This window comes from Canis lupus, chromosome 20 (assembly GCF_011100685.1).
Source record: "Canis lupus familiaris isolate Mischka breed German Shepherd chromosome 20, alternate assembly UU_Cfam_GSD_1.0, whole genome shotgun sequence".
In the NCBI taxonomy this organism is placed as follows: domain Eukaryota; kingdom Metazoa; phylum Chordata; class Mammalia; order Carnivora; family Canidae; genus Canis; species Canis lupus.
Genome location: NC_049241.1, coordinates 11725460 through 11750917, shown reverse-complemented (window position 1 = coordinate 11750917; position 25458 = coordinate 11725460).

The window sequence follows — 25458 nt, the reverse complement described above, 5'->3', positions numbered from 1 at the left end:
GTTCCTTTAAAGAAGAATCTTGGAAATCATGGTTGGGTTAACCCTTAGAGTACAGAGAAGGCAATAAAACATCCAAAGACCTGGAAAATATGGCTATGTCACTATATAGAAGCTAGTTTTCATAACTGCCAATGAATTGATGAATCAGAGACATTTTAAAAAATAATTGGGGTGATGGCAACAATATATTACTATCTGATATTAATTTATATTACTTTCATATTTTTAACTAGTAGTTATCAATTAATTATTATAATAAATAGTAATGTTCTAATAATATCAAATATGTTAAACTAATTAACATAATAAATATGTCAATAGTGATTATATCAATAATTATAACAAATATAATAATAATTTATATTAGTATCAAGTAAAAGAAAGGACAAAAAACTGTTGCTAGAGACAAAGAAAGACACTTTAGTTTATAAAAGCAGCAGTCCATTAGAAAGGTGTAACAGTTATTAGCACATAACAAGAGAAGTCCAAAATACATGAAACAAAAACTGACAGTATTGAAGAAATAAATATACAATTCAACAATAAAAATTAGAGGCTTCTTACTTCCCTTTCAGTAATAAACAGAGAAAGAAGAGAGAAGATCAGAAAGGAAATAGAAGGCTTGAACAACACTATAAATTTAATAGAGAAAAAAGAATCTGTAGAACACACACCTCAAAACAATACACATGCTTTCCAAGTGTATGTGAAATATCCTCTAGAGTAAACCATATGTTAGATCAGGAAAAAAACCTAAATAAATTTATAAGGATTGACATCACACAAAGTGTGAAATTTGAAATTTGGGAAAGTCACAAATATATGGAAATTAAACACACTTCTATATAACATCACATAGAATATCCTTAATAATCAACTAAAAACTATTAGAACTAATAAGTAGCTTTATAAGATACAAGGTGAATGTATTAAAACCAATGATATTTTATACATTACCAATAAGCAATCAAAGAATGAAATTGAGAAAATAGTTACATTCACATCAAATTGAAAAGAATAAAAAACCAATAAATTTAACAAAGGAAGTGTAAGACTTGCACACTAAAAAAATACATCACTGAAATAAATTAAAGAAGATCTAACTAAATAGAAAGACATCCCATGTGTATGGGTTGAAAAAAATCTGAGACTGTTAAGATAGAAATGCTCCCCATACACATCTACAGATTCAGGGTAATTTCTATCAAAATCCCAACTTCTTTATGTAAAAATTAAGAGACTGATTCTAAAATCATATGAAAATGCAAGAGGCCAAGAATAGGCTAGACAAGTTGGAAAAAGAAAAACAAATTTGGATGACTCACTGTTCCTGATTTTTAAAAATTTACTGCAAAGTCACAATAACCAAAATAGTGCGGTAGTGCTGTAGGGTGGGCATATAGGTCAATTGAATAGAATAATGAATATAGAAAATAAACTCATACATATGTCCAACTGATTTCAAGAACATTGCCAAGAAAATTCAATAATTAAAGAATCATCTTTTCATTAAATGGTGCTGGGACAACTGTTACCACATGGGAAACGATAAAGTTAGACTTCTATCTCACATCATTCATAAAAATTAACTCAAAATGACCTAAATAAGAGTTAAGACTACAAAACACTTAGAAGAAAAGAGAGGTATAAATCTTCATGACCTTGGATTAGGCAATGATTTTAGATATAACACCAAAAGCATGATAAACACAAGAATAAATAATACAAATATAACTATAATAAAAAATATATATATATTATATATAAATATAATATAAATAATAAAAAAAACAAAAGAATAAATAAATTAAACTTCATCAGAAGTGAAAAAAAAATTCTTAAGGGAAACTTTTGAGTTTCAAAGAACACTCAATGAAGTGAGGGGACCTGGGTAGCTCAGTGGTTGAGCATCTGCCTTCAACTCAGGACGTGATCCTGAGGTCCTGGGATCGAGTCCCACATCAGGCTTCCCGCGAGAAGCCTGCTTCTTCTTCTGCCTATGTCTCTGCCTCTCTGTGTGTGTCTCTGAGGAATGAATAAATGAATGAATGAATGAATGAATGAATGAATAATAAAGTGAAAAGACACCCCACACTTCCACAAAGTGAAAGAAAATATTTGCAAGTAAAAGTCTAGCATCCAGAATATGTAAAGAACTCTTACAACTTTTAATTAAAAGTCAAATAACCCAGTCAAAAAAATGGATAAAGCTTTTGAATAGGTATTCCTTTTAAAAGGGTGCAAACTACCAATAATCACATGAAGACATTCTCAAAATCTAGTCATTACCAGTCATTAGTAAAATGTAAATAACCTTAATTAAAACCATACTGAGATACCATTTTTAATCCATTAGGATAGCTATCATAAGAAAGACAACATAAGTATTGATGTGGTGGGGGAAATCAAACCCTCATACATTGCTGGAAGAAATGTAAAATGAGGCAGGTAAACTCTTTGGAAAAGAGTTTGATAGTTTCTCAATAAAGATAAGCATAGAGTTTCCATATGACCCTACTTATATACTTGAGAGATAAAAATATGTCTGTACAAATACTTGTACACAAATGTTTACAATATCCAAAAAGTGGAAACAACACACGTGTTCGTCAACTGATAAATGAAGAAATGTGGCATATACAATGAAAAACTATTCTGCCATAAAAATGAAGTACTGATTCATGCTAAAACATGGATGAACCTTGAAAATACTATGCTACCTAAAGAAACCATACACAAAAGGCCATATACTGTGGATTCCCTTTATATAAAATGTCCAGAAAATATGCAAATCCATAGAGAAAGAAAGTAGACTAGTGTTTGCCAGAGCCTGGGAGACAATGTGGGAAGTGATTACTAGTGGGTAGGGGGGAACCAAATGGAATTTGTGGGGTAATGAGAATGTTCTAGAATTAGCGATGATGCTTGCATGATCTTGTGAATATACTAAAACTCACTGAATTATACACTTTACTTAAAATGTTTTTAATTGAAGTATAGTTGACATATATTAAATTAGTTTCAAGTGTATAAAAGTGATTCAAAAATTATATACAAGATGCTCATCATGATAAGCGTATTATGATATTATTGACTACATTTCCTATGCTTTGTTTTTCATTCCTATCATTTGTTTATTTTAAAACTGGAAGTTTGGGATCCCTGGGTGGCGCAGCGGTTTAGCTCCTGCCTTTGGCCCAGGGCGCGATCCTGGAGACCTGGGATCGAATCCCATGTCGGGCTCCCGGTGCATGGAGCCTGCTTCTCCCTCTGCCTGTGTCTCTGCCTCTCTCTCTCTCTCTCTCTGATGACTATCATAAATAAATAAAAATTAAAAAAAAAAAAAGAAGTGATCTTCGACATCACAAAATATTAAAAAAATAAAAATAAAAAAAAATAAAACTGGAAGTTTGTACCTCTTAATTCCTTTCACCCACTTCACCCAGCCCCCACTCCCCTCCCCTCTGGCAATCCCCAGTTTGTTCTCTGAATTTATGAGTCTATTTCTCTCTTACTTATTGTTTGTTTGCACAGCTTAAAAGGGTGAGTTTTGTGGTATGTGAATTATATCCCATATTTTTTAAGGATGTAATAGACAAAAAATATGCCAGTATGCATCTATTCTCTTTCCTGTATTGGCTACTGTTTCAGCTTTATCTCATTACTTCCTGGGACACACACTATTTAATATATGTTGAATGTTAAGTTCAGGAAGGTGAAGTGTCATGACTAGTCACACCAGTCATTCTAGTAAATCACAGATATATTTCCATAATACTACTCCATTTGATTCCTTAGTATGTTTAATAAAACAAATTGATCCTGAAAGCTGATAAAAATTAAGTTAATGCTTAATAAATTCAGTCAGAATCACCAAGCAGATTTGCAAATGTGGACAACATGGCCACCAATTGTATGTGTATTTCATAAACATTGTGAACTTCTCAGGTGTAAGTGCTCTGTACATTTAGCATGCATTTGTTAGGATCAGGAAGTGTCCATTGCTTTGGTCTCTGGGATATCAGTGAGTAACACACATCTGTTCCATATAGAGCCTACAGTCTGATACTATTGACTTAGTATCAGGTCAGGTAATATACTGGGTTTCCAAGAATGAGAAGAGGGTTGGGGTGAGGAATAGAGACATTTGTCTTTCTTCTCCTCAATAGTGTTTGATGTGTTTGCTTATAATAAAAACCTTACAAAGGTGACATTATTCTGCATTTCCCCCAGGTCTCCTTCATTTTTGTTGGATTTATCATTCATGGGTGGAAAACACATTGGCCTATAGCTTTGTACAATTCAACAGCACTTGATTTAAATAGAAAAATGTCTGTAGAAAATAATTTTCTGTCAACAACATGCTGTCACTTTCCAAAGAAAACATGTGACAGGACTGTTGGTAGACAGCCTGTGAATACCCAAGCCAGAATTTGGCAAGGGCCCTTGGCTAGCATCTAATTCTACAAAGTATTATGGCATCTTAAATAATTTCAGTTTTATATTTTACTTGGGAGATATTACCTCAGATGGGTGATTCCCTTGGGGTCACCCTGGGCCATTCTTTTTTTTTTTTTAAATTTTTTTTTTTTCTGGGCCATTCTTTATGTACTGACTCTGAGTCACCAATTCCCCTTCATTTCGAGCTCTTGATTTCTTTATTCCCCCCAGGAGAATCAGAAATTTGGAATTTGTTTGTTTGATAATTTGGCCATTTCCTTGCTCAGCTAAATTTTTTGTGGTGTGTTCCCAATATTCTTTTTTTAAAAAAGATTTTATTTATTTATTCATGAGAGACAGAGACAGAGGCAGAGGCATTGGCAGAGGGAGAAGCAGGCTCCATGCAGGGAGCCCAATGTGGGACTCGATCCCAGGATCCTGGAATCACACCCTAAGCCAAAGGCAGACGCTCAGCCATTGAGCCACCCAGGTGCCCCCAAATATTCTCTTAAGAGTCCAAAAATGAAAACAAATGATTTGACCAATATAATCAATGACTATATATCATGGATCAGATCATGCAAGTAGCAAACATACTGACTTAAACTGACCTAACAATAGAGGAAGTTATTGTATCCAAAAAAACAAGAGTTTCAAAGTTAAGGCAGATTCTAGGCAAGACATCAACAATGGCTTAATGATACCATCAAGGATCCAGGTGGTTCTGCTGTTGTCAGCTCTGGCCTCATTCCAAGACTGGTTCTTCTCATAATTGCAAGATGATTGTCAACAGCATTTCATGGCTTGCAGTCCAACTGAGTCAGTTTAGGACACAAATTAAAACCCCCACCCCCAACCGCGGCCCTGCCATCACTAATCAATAATAATTGCCAGAAGAATAATTGGTTTAGATTAACCTGGCTTTATTGCCAGGCTTGAGGCAATCTTACTCTGGGTTATACGTTTTATGCCTAAAGAGGAAGCTTGAATAGGTGGTCAAAAGTCCTTGCCACTTACAGTTTGATTCTTCATCTGAAAATGGGGCAAAGGATCTAAAATTTGGATTAGTTTGATTATAAGATCTTCATATATATGTGTGTAAGGAAGAAATTATTATGTTTAAATTTAACTGTATTTGGTATTGAGTTGGAGTTGGGGAGAAACAGGTTGAACCCACAGAGTCTTTTCCTTTTATAACTCAGCGCAACATGATAATTTGTTTTGTTTTGAAATCACAGAGTTCAAATATGTTTATACCACTTATTTTCTGTGTAGCACTGGACCAGTACTTTAAAACTTAGTGTTCACATCTGTATTAAAGAGGGAAATTGCACCTAACTTGTCAAGTTGATGTTTGACTGTTGAGAAGCTGGTGGTATGTAAAAATGTTTCCCATTTTCCACATCTAAGGGCTGCACCAAAAATCAGTCTTTAGTTTCAGAATCCTTTGTAAAGTGTATTTGACAGGTAGCTAACCTTCCTGGGTTTTATGTAAATAACTTCATATGAAACCCACATGGTCCCTTTACCATCGCTGTGCTTTCCACTGGCTTCATGAAAGATCTTCCTAGACTCCACTAGCAAAAGTCCAGCAGGCGAACGGATCTTCCTCTTATCACAAGGACAGTAAAGCATGGACTACATCCAATCTCTCCAGTGTTTGCTTCAGTAATGTCAGGGGGGATGCACTGAAAGCAAAGCCCCAGCTGTAAGGTGGATGTCATGTTGACACACCTGGAAGGCTTCATGCCTTAGATATCTGTGGGAAGCAAAAAGTGGCCAGACTTCAAATTATGGAACATACACTTGAAAGAAGATGCTTTGCAACATGACTCCAGGGATATGAACTAATATTTTTTTATTATTAATTCAGTTTCAAATAACAAATAATAAGCTTTGCTTTATGTATTGCAGAGAAAAAGTTTTGTCTTCCAAATTAAGTTAATTTTGCCTGTTCTTTTATAATTTATTTTAAAATATTAGTTGGTCCAAAATATCTGTGGTGATATGAAGTTAAGTGTTTTGTTTTGTTCTGTTTTAATCTGTACCCCCAAACTGGGTTTTAGTTTCCAGACAAAAAAAAAGGTTGGCTTTACAAGGTGGCTTATCAGTTCTTCATTTATTTTGCAAACAGCCTTTTGAATTAAGTCAAATAAAACTAGGTATTAGTTAGTAATTACTTAAAAGTGGTTTAAGTAGCAATTAAAAATATCTCTCTAATCCACCACCACATCAAAGCTATTTTGTGGAAGTGGTTTGCTTCTACTGTGGCATACTGAAAATGTTCAGCTAGATATGAGATACCAGAAAGAAGGGAAATGCTCATGCAGGTATTGATGAGCACAGTCTCCACCTGTTCCTCAAATTGAACCCTCTACACAACCCATTAGGATTACAAGGATCCACACAGAACTGAAGTCATTGGCACTCACTGCTTCCCATCTATTTTGCACATATATATATATATATATATATATATATATATATATATATATATATGTAAGATATGTAAGATATATATATAACATAGAATTGTCTCATTCTGTCATCAGCACCACTTGTTTTTTATAGTAAAATATTTATATTCCCCTGCCCTCTGCTTATTTCCTAATATACATGTAAGAATATTAAAGATTAATTGATCATTTAATTTTATAACTGCATAAATCAGCTAAAATGTTGTCTTTTATAATTGAAATGTATGTGTGTGTACATGCATGTGTGTCTATTCACAGGAAAAACTGAGGAGGAATGGTACAAGATTTAAAAGTACAAATTTAAATAAAAAGGAGTGTTTACCAATGTTTGTTAAAACATGAGTGAACCTTAAAGATATTATGCTTTATGAAAGAAACAGTCACAGAGGACCATATACTGTATAATTCCATTTATACAAAATATCCAGAATAGACAAATCTCTAAGAACAGCAGATATAACAGTGGGTAGCTCAGGGCTAGGAGGATAGAGGGATTTGGGGTGATGGCTAAATGGCATGAGGATTTTTTTGAGGGTAGTGACCATATTCTAAATTCTAACTTGTGATGAAGTTCCCTCAAATTTATGACTGTATTAAAAGCCATTGAATTGCATAATATTAGAAGGTAGAAAATAAAATTCTAAAATTTAATTGAGTGATTAAAAATAAAACTATTGAAGCCTTACAAAAATGGAATCATTTAAAACAATTTTAACTTTTGCAAAGAAAGGCAAAACAAATCCTGTCCATGGGTGACAGTCAACCTTCAGAGGTCAAAATTGCAACCCCTCCTCTAAAGACAGGCCCTGGGACCAACCAGCAGAAGTTTCATCTATGGTTTTATTAATTTCTTCAGAAAATGGAGACTGGTTCTGGTTATTTGGGAGCTTCAGTAAAGCATTCTCAACATGAGAAATGTACAAGTCTGGCTTTCTGGCTTTCTCATTGTACACAGGATAAGAGAAGAGGCATGTTCAAAGGAACAAAAATCTGGCAGGAAAAAAAAAAGAAGATAATAGAATCTATGCTATGCTATGGACTCTCAAAAAAAAAAAAAAAAAAAAAAAAAGGCCAAAAGAGAAGAGTGGAAGCTTTGGACTAATGGCTATGTGTGAGCTTCTTATTCAGGTAAAGTTAGGACAATCTAGTCTAAAATCTATTTATATTTTATTTAAAATATATTTTTAATTGATTAATTAATTAATATTCATATAGCACCATGGATGAGAAAGCTAAACCTTGACTCCAGTTATCAGCTAGTGAGTGGAAAAGCTAGGATTCAATCAAGGTTTTCTGACTCCCGAGTTCCTTCCGTCTTCTCTTAAAAACCTCAGCTGATGATCCCTGAGTGTTGGCAGCAGTGCATTCAGATTTGGGCTCTGGGGACACCTGGGTGGCTCAGCGATTGAGCATCTGCCTTCGGCCCAGGGCATGATCCCGGGGTCCTGGGATCAAGTCCCACATAGGGCTCCCTGCATGGAGCCTGCTTCTCCCTCTGCCTGTGTCTCTGCCTCTCTCTCTCCCTCACTCTCTCTCTGTCTCTCTCTCTCTCTGTGTGTCTCTCGTGAATAAATAAAGCTTTTTTAAAAAAATAAAGATTTGGGCTCTGATTCTGTCTTCCTGAGTGATCTTCACTCACATCTCAGAGACTCACTTTCCTCTTTTATAAAAGCTGGGCTTTTGCCTTAGATAATTTTAAAGGTCTTTCTCAAGCCTAATAAATGAATTGTATTCTGCATACTGCAACAAAAGGGTTAAATTTCATTCATCACTACTGGTTTAAATTGCCTTAAGGATTTAAGGCACACTTTCAAATAATAAAGCCATTTAGACAATTTAAATCTACATTAAGCAACTACGAGATTTTTTTTTTTTTTTTTTTTTTTTTACTGAGGATGCACTTTTTTGTGGGAAACTGAGCACTACAAACACTTCTTTTTTTTTTTTAATTTTTTATTTATTTATGATAGTCACACAGAGAGAGAGAGGCAGAGACACAGGCAGAGGGAGGAGCAGGCTCCATGCACCGGGAGCCCGATGTGGGATTCGATCCCGGGTCTCCAGGATCGCGCCCTGGGCCAAAGGCAGGCGCCAAACCGCTGCGCCACCCAGGGATCCCTACAAACACTTCTTAAGGGAGGTCTTATCCAAGCTCATGTGACCCAGACACAAAAGTGACATGGCGAATGAAAGTTGAATAATAACATTTTGTTCTTGAGGAATGAAGTAATGATTAGAGACAGATTCGTAATGTAAGCCACAGAGGTTGTACAAAAGGAAAATTTGCAAGGTCAGCTCCTGGAAGTTGTATAAGAAATTTGTTCCTGGTACACAATTGTGTTAGGTGGTGGGTGGATCCTGACCAACAGTAGAGAAGCTACCATATTAGCTTGCTTTAACCTCTGTTGAAAGGCATTCTGGCTCCTAGATGATGCATGTGCTGTTTCAGATTTTTAAAAGAAAATAAAAGAATATTTATCTTACAGAATTTCATTTCACTGCTTGGTATAAAGAATTTTGGCATGGACAAGCCTAACTGGTTTGTAAGAGAATTTGAAGCAATTCTGTTGGAGAAAATGGTGATATCAAACTGGTTAAAACTGAAGAAACTCACTGTGATCTCTTGTACTTTTTATTGAAATAGCATAATAACATTTCCTTCACAAAATTCCAATTAGTGATAAACCATAATAAGATACTGAAATGCTGATCTTAATATTTTAAACACTCATATCAACTTTTTTTTCTCTCATAAGTCTTCTTTAATAGATGGGAAAGAATTCATTTCAAAGCTCGTGCTGTGTGTGTGTGTGTGTGTGTGTGTGTGTGTGTGTATAAATCAAGATTACCTTTACTCCAATGGTCTGTTTATGTGAGATAATCTGACACTCCTTTCATCCAAGAAAAGTAAAAGAAGTGGCACAGTAGGGAGTCCATCATTCCCTCAAATTCTACTGTTAACAAACCCCTAACAGTTCTAATTGGGGAATTGAATTTTCCCGGAGGCAACACTGAGGGACAAACCATCCATTAGGGTCCTTTTTAATGAGTTGGGAAACCTGGTCTTAAAAGAAGGGGTGTTTTGTGCTATTTTGAGCTGCCATGAAAAACCAAACCAGAAAGGTGTTTCCTTTGAACAATTTGCTCCAACGGAGCTACAGAGGAAAAAAAACACTGTCTCTAACTCATCTCATGAAAATATGCACAGGCCTTAAGGGCTTGTATCTTCGCTGCTCAAATCCTCGCCCCTTAATGGCTTTTTCTTCGCTTCTCTGTCCTGAAACTGTGTGATAACTTACCCAGAAATTCTTCTTACAGAATCTGACTTTACATTAGAACAACTTGGCAATATTTGTACAGCAACTGGAAGAAAGGTCTTTTCTGAGATGTACAAAGAGGCGGAGCATGTGTGGATCACTGATTAGACAAGGCAAACAGGAGCAGAATAGAAGAGGGCTGGAATAGAACTGAACATATGTCAAAGAAAGTCATTTGACCTGTATTTACACTCCAGCAGAAAATAGATAATAGTGGGCCGATTGAGATTTCACAGTAAAGTATGGTAAAAGAATTCTACTTAAATTGCAGTTACAGCTGTGACTGTTGACTTCTTATGATGACATTGGCAAAATGCAAAATGTCCTTATATCCCTATGCTGTGGTAACTCTGACATTTCTAAAGCTTCCTGAATTCCTTACAGAAGATTCCGAGAAAACTAAAGACACATTTTTAGAAACAGATGAATTAAAAATGTCCTGTTTTGAATCAGTAGGTACCACAGAAGAAATGACAACTTACATATATATGGAAAGCTGTCTTTCAAAAACAGTTTAGTGTAAACATAAAAGACATGAAATTTGATTATGAGGGAGGAATAGTCCTACTCACAGAAATTACTAGCATTTATATCAAGTACTTAATATTTTACCAAAATGTCATGTCTATTATTTGTTTCTGGTCAGAAGTCTCATGACTATTGTATCTGTTTTTTCGTAATCCATATTTTACAGAAGTGTAAATTGATACTTGGCTGAAGTAAGTCAGCTCCTTTTGTATATATCAACATTTTCCTTTCTGTTAGTTTTGCTGAAAGTATGCAAATAACTAGAGAATGTGGAGCTGAATTCAAATTTCACTTGATAAGACCATTCTATACTAAGACTAGTAAACAAACAAATAAGCACACAAACAAACTCTTAAAGCATTTAGGAAACAAAAGAGGATAACCAATGTGGAAAAAACTTTTATTCAGAGGAGAATTTCATGACTGGAAGAACCTGAAAAGGTTATTCTGAAACCTTCAGGTAATTTCTTTTCACAGTGAGGAAAATGTGGTCACTCTTGTGATGAATAGTTTCCAGATATGTCACCATATCAAGTAATTCTTTGGTTATCACTGATTGAATTATCTTGGAGGAGATCATATTGTACTTATGTAATCAGTAGAAATTTAAGTAATTATTGCCTTTTTGGAGATTTTTTTAAATTGCAACTCTTTTTCTAAAATTTTGGCCAAAGAACTTTGTATATATGGATCTCTGAAGAAATGTAGTTTCCCCTGTTATTTCTAAGCAATAATTTATTCATATGCACATTTTAGAGTTCTTTCCAAAGAAGTTAGGTTCTTTCAGAAACCAATGAGCAGGATTCTAGAGAGAGGTGACAAGGTGGCATCAGTTTTGAAGTTCTTTAAATCCTCACATAAAAACAGATTGTGCCAGTAAATAACAAAACCAAAACCCATGGCAGCATTGGCAACAAAACCAGGCAAAAGATACCCCATACATTCCAAAATATATGTGAGTAAAGACAGCTATCAACCCCGAATAGCCAGGGGAATATTAAAAAAGAAAACCATAGCTGGGGGCATCACAATGCCAGATTTCAGGTTGTACTACAAAGCTGTGGTCATCAAGACAGTGTGGTACTGGCACAAAAACAGACACATAGATCAATGGAACAGAATAGAGAACCCAGAAGTGGACCCTCAACTTCATGGTCAACTAATATTCAACAAAGCAGGAAAGACTATCCACTGGAAAAAGGACAGTCTCTTCAATAAATGGTGCTGGGAAAATTGGACATCCACATGCAGAAGAATGAAACTAGACCATTCTCTTAAACCATACACAAAGATAAACTCAAAATGGATGTAAGATCTAAATGTGAGACAAGATTCCATCAAAATCCTAGAGGAGAACACAGGCAACACCCTTTTTGAACATTGGCCACAGTAACTTCTTGCAAGATACATCCATGAAGGCAAGAGAAACAAAAGCAAAAATGAATTATTGGGACTTCATCAAGATAAGAAGCTTCTGCACAGCAAAAGAAACAGTCAACAAAACTAAAAGACAACCTACAGAATGGGAGAAGATATTTATTTACAAATGACCTATCAGGGGATCCCTGGGTGGCACAGCAGTTTGGCGCCTGCCTTTGGCCCAGGGCACGATCCTGGAGACCCGGAATCGAATCCCACATCAGGCTCCCGGTGCATGGAGCCTGCTTCTCCTTCTGCCTATGTCTCTGCCTCTCTCTCTCTCTCTCTCTGTGACTATCATAAATAAAAAACAACAACAACAACAAACCAAATTACCTATCAGATAAAGGGCTAGTATCCAAGATCCATAAAGAACTTATTCAACTCGACAGCAAAGAAACAAACAATCCAATCATGAAATGAGCAAAAGACATGAACAGAAATCTCACAGAGGAAGACATAGACATGGCCAACATGCACATGAGAAAATGCTCCGCATCACTTGCCACCAGGGAAATACAAATCAAAACCACAATGAGATACCACCTCACACCAGTGAGAATGGGGAAAATTAACAAGGCAGGAAACAACAAATGTTGGAGAGGATGTGGAAAAAGGGGACCCTCTGCACTGTTGGTGGGAATGTGACCTGGTGCAGCCACTCTGGAAAACTGTGTGGAGGTTCCTCAAAGAGTTAAAAATAGATCTGCCTTAGGACCTAGCAATTGCACTGCTGGGGATTTACCCCAAAGATACACATGCAGGGAAATGCCGGGACACCTGCACCCCGATGTTTATAGCAGCAATGTCCACAATAGCCAAACTGTGGAAGGAGCCTCGGTGTCCATCAAAAGATGAAAGGATAAAGAAGCTGTGGTATATGTATACAATGGAATATTACTCAGCCATTAGAAATGACAAATACCCACCATGAGGGTATTATGCTGAGTGAAATAAGTCAATCAGAGAAGGACAAACATTATATGGTCTCATTCGTTTGGGGAATACAAAAAATAGTGAAAGGGAATAAAGGGGAAAGGAGAGAAAATGAGTGGGAAATATCAGAGAGGGAGACAGAACATGAGAGACTCCTAACTCTGGGAAACAAACAAGGGGTGGTGGAAAGGGAGGTCGGTGAGGGGTTGGGGTGACTGGGTGACGGGCACTGAGGGGGGCACTTGAAGGGATGAGCACTGGGTGTTATGCTATATGTTGGCAAATTGAACTCCAATAAAAAGAAATTTTTAAAAAAAGACAGCTATCAATAGCCTTAGGATCTCTGGGGTGGTGTTGGGGTTGAGAGAAGCAATGGGGTGTCTGATGATCATGAAAACCCTAAGAATTGAGAAATCCCAAAGACCAATTGTCACACAGGAGGGCCAACATGTGAACAGTAGAAATGCTGACAGGGTTTTGTTTTCTGCAACAAGTCAATACAAAGAACAGAAAGTCTCAGTGCAGTGCGAGCTCCCACAGATTCCAAACTTACCTTCCAGGGTATCCCATCTAGGATAAGACCTCAAACTGAGGAGAAACTACCATGCATGGAATCTAAATTGAGGAGGACAATCAGAGTATAGAAAAGGATAGAGAAAGTCTAGATCAATGTATGGAGGGAACAGAGCCAGGAAATCCCATAGTGAACCACCATATTTTTTAATATACTATACATGGAATGGATAAGCAAACTTTGTGATGCTTGAAACCATATTCTGAGCCATGCTTCCTTTGAAAGTTCAAGTCAAAAAAATAAAAGTTCAGGTCAACAAATTTTCATAAAAATATTTAATAAAAAATTATTTTGAAGTCAAATGCCATATCAAATTATCCTAAGAAAAGGTAATAAGGAACAAAATAATTAATAATCAAACTATACCAGAAATACTTGTCCACAGACAGATTGTAAGTGCAACATTTTATTAAATAATGAGGCAAAAGGCATTAAGAAAATGATACAAGACATAAAAGAATAACAAAAATCAAAATTTTTCTAAATGTTTCTGTTTTTCTAAACTCACCAGTGAAGTAGCTTTGTGCTCAGACAATGTATATCATAAACCACAACTAAATGAGGCAGAGATTGTACTCCTCAAAATATTTCAATTTTTCTTAGGAATGTGATTGGTGACAGTAATATTCGCATCATATTCTAAAATGATTCTATGTGTACTGTAGAAAAAAGCAAATGAGTCATTATGAGATATTCTACTTCTACCATTCTCTGTGTCCATCATTGTCCACATTTGTCAATGTAGAAGAAAGGAGATACAGATAAAAGCTATAAAGGTAAAGTCCTATAGCCTTGTGTTTTAGATAGAGGAATTATATGAACTTAAGATATATTTTAAATTTAATAACAGCATATGTATCTTATATATTATTGTAATTATAATATACTTATTAATATATATTAATTATATGTATATACTGTTGAACCCGGAACCACAAAGACTTAAGGGCACTGACCCCCTGCACAGTTGAAAATCAGTATATAACTTTTGACTCTCAACACTTAACTATTAATAGCCTACTGTTGACTGGAAGCCTTGCTAGTAAATAGTCAATTAACACATATTTTGTATGTCATATGTATTATACCCTGTATTCTTAAAATTAAAAAAGCTGGAGGAAAGAAAATGTTAACAAAATCATAAGGAAGAAAAAATATATGTATAGTACTGTGTCAAGAAAATATGTGTATAAGGGGACCTGTACGGTTCAGATCCATGTTGTTTAAGGATCAACTATAGTATGTATTTTATAATATCACATACTTTTATTTTATATAATGTATGTGTGTATCTGTGTATTTTTGTCTGGTCCTGAAAAAGATCTCAAACCTTGATCAAACCAGTAACATTGAGCATATTAAGAGTGCAAGTTGTGGTTTTTAGAATACCATTTCTCACTCTAAGACACCAAGAATTCTTGGGGAAATAACTGATTCCAGATGTCAGGCCGAAAATGTAAAAGATCAAAGGGGAAGCTATGGAAAACTGCTAGAGCCACATCAAATGGACTCAGGAACCTATGAGTAGAGGCTCCCACAGGACAAAGATGAGGTCATTTGGACTTTAAGAAGGAAAATACAAGGGATGCCTGGGTGGCTCAGTGGGTGAGTGTCCACCTTTGGCTCAGGGTGTGATCCCAGGGTCCTGGGATCCAGTTCCACATCGGGCTCCCTATAGGGATCCTGCTTCTTCCTCTGCTTGTGTCTCTGCCTCTCTCTGTGTCTCTCATGAATAAATAAATGAAATTGTTGTTTAATAAAAGAATAATTCAACTGATCAAAACTTGTTAAATATATAAATTCATGGACTGATAATAGTGTGTGTGTATACACATATGCAAGCATACTTCATTTTACTATATATAGTTTTATTGTGCTTTGCAGAGATTGTGTTTTTTTTTACACCTTGAACGTTTGTGGCAACCCTGCATCAAAGAAATCCATCAGCACCATTTTTTTGCTCACTTTGTGTCTCTGTGTCACATTTTGGTGATCCTCATAATATTTCTAATTTTCTTTTTCTTTTTTCCAATTTTCATTATTTTATAATACATGTTATGGTGATCTGGGATCAGTGGTTTTTGATGTCACTATATTAATTGTTTTGGAGCACCACAAACAAGGCCCGTGTAATATGATGAACTTAATAAATGCTGTGTGTTTTGGCTGTTCCACCACCCAACCATTCCCTATCTCTCTTCCTCTCCTTAAGTCTCCCTGAGATACAATATTGAAATGAAGCCAATTAATAACCCTACAATGGCCTCTAATTGGTCAGGTGAAATGAGGAGTTACACATCTCTCACTTTAATTTAAAAACTGCAAATGACTCAGCTTAGTGAAGAAGGCATGTCAAAAGCCAAGATAGGCTGAAAGCTAGATATCTTTCAAAAAATAGCCAAGTTGTGACTGGAAAGGAAAAGTTCCTGAAGGAAATTAAAAGTGCTAGTCCAGTGAACATATGAATGATAAGACAGCAAAACTGCTTTGTTGCTGATATGGAGAAAGTTTAAGTGGTCTGGATAGATCAAACCAGTCACAATATTCTCTTAAGCCAAAGCCCAATCCAGAGCAAGGTCCTACCTAACTCTAATTCTGTAAAGGCTGAGAGAGGTGAACAAGCTATAGAAGAGAAGTCTGAAGCAGAGGTGGTTCATGAGGGTTAAGGAAAGAAGCCATCTCCGTAACATAAAAGTACAAGGTGAAGCAGCAAGTGCTCATATAGAAGCTGCAGCAAATTATCCAAAAGATGTAGCTGAGATCATTAATGAAGGTGGCTACACTAAACAACAGATTTTCACTGTAGACAAAACAGCCTTCTATTGGAATAAGATGCTATCTGCGACTTTCATACCTAAAGGAAAGTCAGTACCTGGCTTCAAAGCTTCAAAAGAGAGGCTGACTCTCTTTGGGGCTAATACGTTTGGTGACTTGAAGCTGAAGCCAGTGATTAGTTACTATTCTGAAAATCCTAGGGCTCTTAGACATTACTCTGCCTATGCTCTATAAGTGGAATAATAAAATGTGGATGATAGCACATGTGTTTACAACATGGTTTACTGAATATTTTAAGCCCACTGTTGAGACCTATTGCTGAGAAAAAAAAGATTCCTTTCCAAATATTTTGGCTCATTGATAATGCACCTGGTCACCCAAGAACTCCACTGGAGATGTACAACAAGGTTACTATTGTTTTTATGCATGTTAAGACAGCATTCATTCTGCAACCATGGATCAAATAATCATTTTGAGGGTGCCTGGGTGGCTCAGTCAGTTAAGCATCTGACTCTTGATCTCAGCTGATGTCTTGATCATGAGTTCAAGCTCCACAAAAAAAAGTGGGGGGGGAATCATCTTGAATTTCAAGTCTTATTATTTAAGAAACATATTTTGTAAGGCTGCCATGGATAGTGATTTCTCTGATGGATCTGGATAAAGTCAATTGAAATCTTTTGGGAAGGATTTGCCATATGATGCTATCAAGAACATCCATGATTGATGGGGAGAAGTCAAAATAAAATGAACAGGCCTTTGGAAGAAGTTGATTCCTACCTTCATGGGTAACTTTGAGGATTCAAGACTTGAGTGGAAGAAGTAACTGCAGATGTGGTGGAAATAGAAATGGAGCATGGAGATATGATTAATTGCTGCAATATCATGATAAAATTTAAATAAATGAGGAGTTGCTTCTTATGGATCCACAAAGGAAATGGTTTCCTAAGATGGAATCTAGTCCTAGTGAAGTTACTGTGAAGACTGTTGTAATGACAACATAGGAGTTAGAATATTACATAAATTTCATTGATAAAACAGCAGCAGGAGTTGAGAGGATGGACTCCAGTTTTGAAAAAAGTTCTACTATGAGTAAAATGCTATCAAATAGCATCACATGCTACAGGGAAATCACTTATGAAAGGAAGAGTCAATCACATGGCAAACTTCATTGTTGCCTTATTTTAAGAAATTGCCGCAGCCATTACAACCTTCAGCAGCCACCATCCTGATCAGTAAGCAGCCATCAACATTGAGGCAAGACCTTCCATCACCAAAAAATAAAAATTATAATTGATGAGCACTTAGGTGATGCTTATAATTTTTTAACAATACAATATTTTTTAAATTAAAATATGTACTTTTGTTAGATGTAATGCTACTTCACACTTAGTGTATAGTATGCTACTACAATATAGTGTGAACTAACTTTTATATGTGCTGGGAAACAAAGAATTCATTTGACTTGCTTTATTGCAGTGGTTTAGAACCAACCTGCAAGATGTCTGAGGTATACTTGCACTAACTGGCTTCTTTAGTATTTATGTTGAAAGCAGGTAAATAGAATCAAGCATTTATTTCACCTTTTGTACAGAAACTGCACCACTAGTTAACCAAATAAAAGATGAGGAGAAGCATCTCTTTACAAAATATCCCTATTAAAAGCACAATGGAATTAGAATGTCACCACTTTTCAATCTCCAGTGAATTGTTGGATCTAGGTTTTAAGCATCAAAAGTCATTAACATAACAAAAGAAAGAACTGGACATTAGGCATCTCCTGATATACCATCTATAACCTTTTAGAATGGAGATAACAGTCCACATACAAAAAATCTTACCCCTTTAAAGTCTAAAATTTAGTGGTGTTTAGTATATTCATGAAATTGTGAATCATTCTCTTATTCCATAGCACTTTCACCACCTTAAGAAGAAAGCTACAATCCAATAGCAGTCACTCCTCACCCCTTACAACCCCTTAGCAACCTCTAATCTATTTCCTTTCTCTAGAGATTTGCCTATTTTGGACACTTCATGTAAATGGATTCATACAATATGTGGCTTTTAGTAACCAGCTTTTTTTCCCACTCAGCATAAATATTTTCAGAGTTTATCTATCTTGTAGTATCTATCGGTACTTCGTTCCTTTTAATGGTTGAACACTATTCCATTACATAGATATACCACATTTTATTCATCCACTCATCAGCTGATGGATATTTGGTTTGTTTCTACTTATTTGGCTATTATAAATAACCTTTTCTAACTGTTATAAACATTTTTGCATACTTATATGTGTAGATTTATGTTTTTAATTCTCTTGAGTATATAGGTAGGAGTGGAAATTCTAGGTAATATGGAAACTCTACATTTAACTGAGGAACTGCAAACTATTTCCCAAAATGACCACAAGAATCGAACCTGATGCTGATCAAATCCCTTCATTCAATTCTCCATTTGTAAGAAGTACAAAGGACAGAGAAACATGTTGATCTGTACCACGTTGGTACAGTTGACAAAATTCAGATTGTGAGAAAGTGGACTGGTAAATGATTTGGTCTTGTCAACAGATCATTATGGGGAAAAGAAAGGGTTGGTGGAGATACCTAGAACAAGATGCTGAGAAGATACATCAGTCTTAAAAAAGCATGCAGAGTAAACAATGTGCCTAGAGATGATAAAAAAGTGAATAGGACATGTCTAAGTGAATTGAGATATTCTGTGCAATGTAGTAATTCTTAATCAAGAAAGTCCAAATCAATACCAAGAGACTATGAAAAGTTGTGGACTTCAGTTTTTTTTTTTAAGATTTTATTTATTTATTCATGAGAGACAGAGAGAGAGAGAGAGAGAGAGAGAGGCAGAGACATAGGCAGAGGGAGAAGCAAACTCCATGCAGTGACCCTGATGTGGGACTCGATCCCTGGACTCTGGGATCACACCCTGAGCCAAAGGCAGATGCTCAACCACTGAGCCATCCAGGTGTCCCTGGACTTCAGTTTTATTCAAGTTTTTCTCTACTTATGTATCTTGGTCTTTGAGTTATTTACTTGAAAATGTCTGATAGCTACTGTTATGTTTTCTCTTATTCATATATATTTATCTATATTTTCTTGTGACTTCAGAGTAACCAGTTTTAAAACCCAATCCTATATGTCTATGTTCACTTTGCTCTCATAAACAATAACATGAAATCAATTCTGGTATGATTAAGTGAGGGAAATCTTATATGTCAGAAACATCCTCTTCACCCCCAAACCACAAATGGTATGTCACAGAATCAAAGTCTAATGATCCCTGTGGAAGGAAAAGGGCAAGATTTTTTGAAAAGTAATTCTATTTAAATCTGAATATTCAAAAATCATTAGGGGAGGTAAATTTAAAAATTGATCAATCTGTCAAACAATTTCTACCATGTGTCCTGCTTGGAAAGAAAGCTTTAGAAATTCCAGATTTTAAAGCCTGGCCCTGACTTAGGAAAAAATCTATTTTCTCTGAGAAAATGATACTCGAGTGGATCTTTCTTTCTCATTCTAAGTTTTAAACTGTTACTATTCTCTGTAAACTGGTTTCCTTCATGACAGCTGGAGAGAGCAAATTCACCACATTTTGGGTGCAGCAGTTCACAAGCACTGTAATTGAGATACGCGAGAGTATCTTCCCAAAGAAAAGCCATTAAAAAGAATGAGTGCCATTTTCAAAGCATGGTGTAAGGTAAGGGGAGCTGGCTGTGTGGGAAGAGTCTGACAGTTTCTGATTTACTTGATGCTAGTAAATGGCCTAGGTAATGCCATTTTCTAGCTGATGTGGTACACACTGAGAGTTAGTAAAAATGGAGCACCAAGATCTGATTAGCAGTACACAATCAAATGTGTTGGTGGTTGTGTTCACAGGGACACTTTGGTTTCTGGAAAACTTAGAAGAAATTGCCTTTCAAAACAACAATTAAAGAATAAGGAATAAAGAAGGATTCTGGAGATTATGAAGAGGAAGCAACCTCGTTCAATGGCATTCATGTACTCTCTTAGCTTTCCCTACAAATCACAACTAATATAGACTTCAGGATAGGTTCTAGAGTTGTTTTGCTTCTAAGATCTTTGCTGACAGTTATTATGTGCCATCTGCAGCTCCTAGCTATACGTGTTGTATTGATGTCAGTGGTGGCCCTAATTATTCATCATTCTCTTAATGCACTTACCCTCACTGTTGATTAACTGTGACTCTCCAGCTCTGAGTTTGGTCTTCTGACTAACTTTGGGCAACAGAATGAGCACAGGTGCCAGTGCACTACTTCTATCTCCAGTATTCATTCTTTCTTTCTTTCTTTCTTTCTTTCTTTCTTTCTTTCTTTCTTTCTTTCTTTCTTTCTTTCTTTCTTTCTTTCTTCTTTCTTTCAGATTTATTTATTTATTCATGAGAGACACACACAGAGGCAGAGACACAGGCAGAGGGAGAAGCAGGCTCCATGCAGGGAACCCGACGTGGGACTCGACGTGGGACTCGACATGGGACTCAACGTGGGACTCGATGTGGGACTCGACGTGGGACTTGATCCCGGGACTCCAGCATCACACCCTGGGCCGAAGGCAGGTGCTAAACCACTGAGTCACCCAGAGATCTCATTCTATCTCCAGTTTTAAGAGAACTTGCTTGCTTCTCTTCACACTCTTGGTTTTCTACTATTGCCAAGAATAGGGCATGGTCCCAGGTGAATGGCCAGAGATATATAGAACAGAGATCCCAGTTAACCCACCAACACAGGAATAATCATACCAGTGTCAGCATTGCAGAGACTTAATGAAATGAATTCCATATGTGCATGAGCAATAAATATTTTTATTGCTATATGCCACTGAATTTTAGAGTGGTTTGTCACATACTAACAACTAATGGATACATTATTGTTTTTCAAGGCTGCAGACCTTAATTCATGGTGCCTCTTTTGCCTGGAATGTTGCTGCTATGATCTCCTTCACTCCACTCATTCGTGAATAAAAACTGCTGTCAATCATATCTCACATTATACATCACTTCCTCTTGGAAACTTTCTTTTATCTCCCGAGAGTATGTTAGATGCTCCTTCTTATTATTTTATAACCTTCTGAACTTGTTTAGATCATCACTGTTAAAGGTGGTTAAGAAGGAAAACCATTGAGTTAGATGGCTTGAGTTTAACGATTTAAGTCATAATTCAAGCACTTCATAGATGTATGGCACATTCTCTAAATTACACTCTTCTCATTTTCATAATGAGAATAATACCTATGATGGTAATAAAGTTTTATGAGGCTTGAATGAGATGATATATGTAAAATACTTAGTATAGTCACAAATTCTTGGGTATAGTTACTATTGCCACATATAGTTCCTCTTAATTCCTAAAACTCTGTCTGCCTAACCTATTCCAATCTATAAAGAGAAGCATCTTTAATTAAGTATTTGGCTACCCTAGGATACAGTTCATATAGGTGGGAGGAGTAAATGTTTGATTCATACCCCAACTTCCCCACTCACATTCATTTGTTCATTCATTTATTCATTTATTACCAATTTTAAAAGTGAGTTCAGAGTTATTCTCTGAGAAAGAAAAAAAATTTCCTCTTTAATTACTTGAACTCTGGGACTGTAAAATACCTAGTGTGCTTCAGTCATTGTTGTCATTCTTATTTATGTTTGAATTTCCTGTCTTTGGCCACAGCAAATCTTTTTTGTTGGATCCTGAGGTCTTTGGCATGACCTCAGTAGTTTTGATAAATTCCTTGGTTTCTGGTTTAGCAGTGTGTTCTAGGCCTATCTTGAACATTTTCTACCCCAAATATTTCTCCAAAGTTCCCCAGCATCTTGCAGAAAATGATAGAGACTTTAATCCAGTATTAAGAGTTTTGCTACTGATTTGACCATTGATTCTGGGCCTTTTCAGTGGACAGAGTTAGAAACTCTTTTTTTTTTTTTTTTTTTTTTAAGATTACTTACTGTATGGATTGGAAATTAATCATAAATGTAACCTTTGTATTGGTAAGCTCATCAGAGTATCTACCTATTTCCTTATCTAATCTAACTGTAAACACTCTGGACTTTGCAAGTGAAGCCTTTTCTTAGTTTAAAGTACCTTAATCTGTTATTTAGAATAGATAGGATGCCTAAATACCAGTTGATATAACTTCTGGAATAAAATGAGGAGAGATTGTCAGAAGATAACAAATCAGGAGAAAACTCATCAGAATGATGCCATGCTCCTGAATAAATGACTAAGTTTCCTTCCCATCTAAGAGCCTTTAGAGATGCAACTTTATTTTAATAGATTGCTTTTCATCCCAACTCTTAAGTCAGGATAACTGTTCAGCTTAAATTTCATACTTTCTAAGTCTGATCTCCTTTCTCCCCAGTCTACATTATATTATGTTATACTACTTTAAATGTTTTCAGCTTTTCCTTAACACCGCTTATTGCAACTGGTTAATAATATGCTTGTGATATTGTTTAGGGATTGTCTCCTACATTAAATTCTAAATGCACTTAATTAATTTTGTTGTTGTTTATTGCTTCTCCCTTAGTACTTGATACAGTGCCTTAAATATGTGTTGAACAAAGGAAGGTAGAATTCATTATTCATCTTAATGACTAAGGCCAAGTTTCTTCAATAAAGCCTAACAGAGTTCAAAATAAATTGCATAATAAAGAAAATTATTTTAAGATTCTTTGCAGCTCCCTGTGAAATCTGCTAAGCACGTTGTCTTAATTTATTTTGCCAAGATTTCCTTTTATTTTTGTTTTTAATTTTGTCCACAATTTGTATTCAACCAAAGAGCAAGATGTCCTCTCTCCCACTTGTTGGTACTTGATGATCAGTGCTGATTTCACTCTCAGTAGAATTGGTTGGTACTTGGGTAGCTACTCCCAGAAGATAAGCTAAACAAATCTAAAATGTTGCCCTTAGGGTACTATTTCCACGTTTGGGTAAGACCCAGCTCCATCATAGCCTCCTTACATTGTAAGTTTACCAATTTAACCGTATGACAGCCTCACATTGGGACAATATTGAGAGTTTGAGAAAATTTAAGAAGAAAGTAATCATCTTTAATCAGTTCTGAATTCCTATATCATAAATTGAAATATATAGAAAAAAAGATAATCAGATTCAATCATACTGGTAAGTAGTAATAATTCACTGATGTGAATTATAAGTGAAATCTTCTTTATCTCCTGTGCAGTGCTTGGTAATACTAGGTTATACTTGTAAATTATTTTAAGCAGATATCTCTCTTTGATTCAAGTGATTATGCTCAGAAATGTAGTATATCCAAGTCAGTTTATTCTGTTTGTGTTTTAGAGGTGAGGTCTTTATTAAATTATAAAATCAACTGGTAGGCACTTGACAAGTTCACAAGAACACCACTTAAGACATTTGATATATCTGCATATGTTTAAACCTATAATTCCAAGTATGTATGTATGTATGTATAAATAAATAAATAATGAATATAACATTGGGAGAAAAAATGTTCTCATTTATAGGTTATATAGTAGAAACTATCATTTAAGTGTAATTCTATCTGTGTAGCTAATATCTCCTACCTCACCACTTCCTTCTTTATATTTTTATCAAATATATGTACTTGAGTCTTAAAAGAATAAAAGAAAATGATATCTTTGACATTATAAAATATATTCCCTGAAATTGACAATTGATAGACATGTTTTCGATGAGGTTGGACCCACTCCCTGTCACAGGAGTGAAACTTGATTGGTCAAAGTTAATCAAAATAATAACACTCCCTTGTCATAGTCACTGGATCAGATAGCTAAAGTCTTTGTTGTTTTTTTTTTTTGTTTTTTTTTTTAATTTTTATTTATTTATGATAGTCACAGAGAGAGAGAGAGAGAAAGAGGCAGAGACACAGGCAGAGGGAGAAGCAGGCTCCATGCACCGGGAGCCCGACGTGGGATTCGATCCCGGGTCTCCAGGATCGCGCCCTGGGCCAAAGGCAGGTGCCAAACCGCTGCACCACTCAGGGATCCCAAGTCTTTGTTTTATTCAGAGCATGGTATTCCCCTAGTTACCAGTGTAGGATCATAGCTGAGCCAACCTCCAGGGAGTTCAGGGATTCTGTTTAAAGATTATGGGGGAAAAAAACCTATTCTCTCCTACTGCATGTGAAGCAACAAAGATACAAACCCAATTGCTGCTGGAAATCATCTTACTCTCCTGAATGGCACCATTCTCAGGATAAAGCTAATACTGTGAATGGCACTGCAGAAAGCCAGGTGCTTGATGACATTATTTAACTTTCTCTATTGCTCACTGAGCCATTCTAGTTCTGGAATTCCAATGTGAACTAACCCCAAAATATTTATTTGCTTTTAGAGAGAGTGTCACCTCTATTAGAACAAAGCTGTGTTCTCCCCTTTAACTTGATGAGTTTCGATGCCTGCAGCTGGCTGCATCTCCTTGGTTTCTTCATTCAGTTTATCTCTCAAATTCATATTGCATCTTCTAATGATTTATGCACTTTGGTCTACTATCAGTATATGATTTCTGACTCCATACCTCTCTCAACAGCCATTCATAATTATAATTTTACAGTCTCAGGTATTGTTGTAAATCAAAACCAGTTCATTAATGTTATAGTCCAATTATTGAGCAAGTCTACTGACAGCCATTAGCATGAATTACAACAAATATTAAAGGTAGAAATATTGAACCTTTCCCCATAGGTACTAACATAAATGATGCCCAGATTTATCTCTAATCATCAGGTGCATGTAGCCTGTAAATCCTTCCAGCCCATCCTGGACACATTTGGGATTTAAGTCTGTCTATTAACATTATTTGGAAGCAGAAGGGATGCAAAATGGTTTTCATTTTCTTGCTACTTGTCTTAGCACAACACTTAAATTAACTGTAAAGGTGACTGCTGTCAACTTCATTTCTGTAAGTCCTAGTCTCTGATGATGGCAAAATCAACAGGTTCTTTTTCTCCAATGAGCAGCTAGT